The sequence below is a fragment of the Schistocerca serialis genome, chromosome 5, assembly GCF_023864345.2.
Source record: "Schistocerca serialis cubense isolate TAMUIC-IGC-003099 chromosome 5, iqSchSeri2.2, whole genome shotgun sequence".
Classification (NCBI taxonomy): domain Eukaryota; kingdom Metazoa; phylum Arthropoda; class Insecta; order Orthoptera; family Acrididae; genus Schistocerca; species Schistocerca serialis.
The window spans coordinates 556,625,813-556,629,369 of NC_064642.1; the positions used below are offsets into that span (position 1 = coordinate 556,625,813).

Here is a 3,557-nt window from a genome sequence, read left to right on the forward strand (position 1 = left end):
ATTTTTTGAACTTTTGTATTTTTTTAGTTCTAATAAAACCCCATGTCATTCCAAGCACGTGTGTCAATTTGTACCTCTCTATCTACATTATTCCGCGATTTATTCAGTTTTCAAATTTATACTGACTTTTTGATCACCCAGTACATGTACACACAAACAAATAATCACAATTTCAGAACAAATTGGATGACTTATTCAAGAGTAAGAGCTTCACAAAATAAGCAGATCAGTAACGCTTTGGTCCACTTCTGGCCCTCACCTTGTTTGGCTTGGCATACAGGTACTGGACGCCCTCCTGAGGCATATCGTGCCAAATTCTGTCCAGTTGGCCCGTCAGATCTTTATTATCTCGAGATGGCTGGAGGGCCCTGCCCATAATGATCCAAAGATTCTAAGGTGGGGAGAGATATGGCGACCTTGTTAGTCAAGGTAGGGTTTGGCAAGCACGAAGAAGGCAAGGAGTGGAAACTCTAGCCATTTGCGGACATTTATTACCTTCCTGAAATATAACCCAAGATGGTTTGCCGTAAAGGGCAACGAAAAGGGTGTAGAATATCGTCGACGTAATGCTGTGAGGTAAAGGTTGACAACCAAAGGCGTCATCCTTCGAAATGATGTCGCAGCCCTCACCATCACTCATGGTTGTCGGGTCATATGACGGGCGTCAATAAGGTTGTTATGCCGCCACTGTCCGGGGCATTTCCAAATACGTCTTCGTTGCTCATCGGGGCTCATTTCGAAGTGGAACTCATCAATGAAGATAATTCTACACCATTTACACAGATTCCAGGTCGGAGACTTGTCTGGAAACGCCTCGGACATCGCTGGCAGTGACTGTCGTCCACCATACTGTCTGACAACTACGAGCGACAGTTTGTGGTGCCATTTCTTTTCACAGCAGGACCCCTTTGCTCGGTGTCCACAGCAACCTTACAGCACGATATTCTACGCCCTTTCTGCTGCAGTTCATGACAAGCCATCCTGGGCTTAGATTAAACTAAACTCCTCCCGCACAGGCCATGAAGGCCTAAAGGTACCGACTGGTTGCCGTGTCATCCTCAGCCCACAGGCATCACTGGATGCGGATACGGGGGGACATGTGGTCTGCACACTGCTCTCCTAGCCATAGGTCAGTTTCCGAGACCGGAGCCGCTATTTCTCAATCAAGTAGCTCCTCAGTTCGCCTCACAAGGGCTAAGCGCACCCCGCTTTCCAACAGCGCTCGGCAGACCGGATGGTCACCCATCCAAGTGCTAGCCCAGCCCGACAGCGCTTAACTTCAGTGATCTGACGGGAACCGGTGTAACCACTGCGGCAAGGCCGTTGGCCCTGGGCTTACATTTCAAGAAGATAATGCCCGCCCGCACACTCGAAGAGTGAAGGCCGCGGCAGGGTTCATCCCAGAGTAGCACTTACAACCTACGTCCTCAATTATTTGCTGGATGTATTCCAATGTCCGTCTTCTTTACAGTTTTTACCCTCTACAGCTCCCTCTAGTACCATGGAAGTTATTCCCTGATTTCTCAACAGATGTTCTATCATCCTGTCCTTTCTCCTTGTCAATGTTTTCCACATATTCCTTTCCCCTCCTGTTCTGTGCAGAACCTCCTTATCCCTCACTTCATCAGTCCACCTACTTTTCAGTATTAGTCTATAGCACCACATCTCAAATGCTTCGATTCTCTTCTGTTCCGGTTTTCCTACAGTCCATGTTTCACTACTATATAATGCTGTGCTTCAAACGTACATTCTCAGAAACTTCTTCCTCAAACTGAAACGTATGTTTGATACTAGTGGAATTCTCTTGGCCATTAATGCCCTTTTTGTCATAGCTTTTTTGCCTTTGATGTCCTCTTTACTAAGTCCATGATGGGTTATTTTGCTGCCTAGATAGTAGAGTTCCTTAACTTCATCTACTTCGTGTTACTGTGAACAGTTCAGTGATAGAGTTGTTCTTATCAGAATAGACAGCAAACCAACACCGACACGGTAGTTGAGGTATACATGCGGACTTCGCATGTATATCTAGCTTTCCTACTGCATTCAAGCTTCTGACATTTCACGCCCCGACTCGTAGAATGTTATCCTTTCGTTGATGATCCAACGCGCCAGATAGACAAAATTTGGTACCATGTACCTCAGGAGGACATCCAGCAACTATGGCAATTAATACCAAGCCGAATAACTGCTTGCTAGAGGTGGACCAGTGCGTTACTGATTTCCTCAACTTGTGAAGCTCGTTCTCCTGAATATATCACAAAAACTTTATGAAATTATCATTTGTTCGTGGGTACATGTACATCACATCTACTGTGTCGAAAAATAGTATCATCTATCTGTGTCACTTCGTAGTGCAGTATTCAGTAAAAGTAGATGGGCATGTCATAATAATGTGTAACATACTATTGCAAGTCCCGTCGTAGTAATGTCTGGTTGACTGCTTGATCTTTCTTTATGCCAATAATAAGGAATATAGAATTCTAATGGCACCGAAAAAAAAAATCTGTACCATTTGTTGTTGGATCGATACCGCCACGTTCGTTTGGACACGCTGTCCTTTGGCAGCGCACTGATATGATTGCACTTTCGTCTCAACGTACTAGTCGTAAACCGGCATTTGTCTACTGTGGCTCTCCTTTTTTGAAATGTTTCACAGTCGTCATCTTGTTCAAGGAGTAGGCTTAAAGTGTTCACTAGGTTCTAGGCGCTACAGTCTGGAACAGCGCGACCGCTACGGTCGCAGGTTCGAATCCTGGATCGGGCATGGATGTGTGTGATGTCCTTAGGTTAGTTAGGTTTAAGTAGTTCTAAGTTCTAGGCGACTAATGACCTCAGATGTTAAGTCCCATAGTGCTCAGAGCCATTTTTTTTTGTTCACTAGGTGTTCTTGCTTCTATTCAGTCACCAAACGGGGGAAGATGCTTTGTTGCAGTTTGACCCACGCCAGATTTTTCCGTTGACATTTGATTCAGAACAACGAAAATAAAAGCGGTTCCGTAATTCTTGCACGCAGCAGATTGGAGGCAAAAGAGGGATGCAGCCATACCATCGGTCAAGGATGCATTCGGTCTTGGGCGTTTGACAAGAGACTACCTATGTATTGCATAGCAGTCGCTTTCAAAAAGCGAATGAATATTTTCGAGAGATGCCAAGTCTAGGGTTTAGAAATTTTGCATTTTCCCTCGACACTCTGAAATATTTTTCGCATTAGGTTCCACGGAATATAATTATGAACTCCTGAGTGTTGCTCCTAGGTGGAGAAATTTTATGGAGCGTTGAACTCGTTCAGGACTTGGGAAATTTTCGCGTCCAAAAATGGTTCAAATGGCTCTGAGCACTATGGGACTTAACATCTGTGGTCATCAGTCCCCTAGAACTTAGAACTACTTAAACCTAACTAACCTAAGGACATCACAAACATCCATGCCCGAGGCAGGATTAGAACCTGCGACCGTAGCGGTCTTGCGGCTCCAGACTGTAGCGCCTTTAACCGCACGGCCACTTCGGCCGGCAATTTTCGCGTGATTTCGGAGACATAGAATACTGTCCGCTGTCTG

At 45.2% G+C, this 3,557-nt stretch overlaps 1 pseudogene; it reads right to left on the bottom strand.

Moving 5' to 3' along the window:
* Nucleotides 1–1,210: 1,210 nt before the first annotated feature.
* On the bottom strand, nucleotides 1,211–1,328 carry LOC126482694 (5S ribosomal RNA; annotated as a pseudogene).
* Between the last annotated feature and the right edge of the window lie 2,229 nt (nucleotides 1,329–3,557).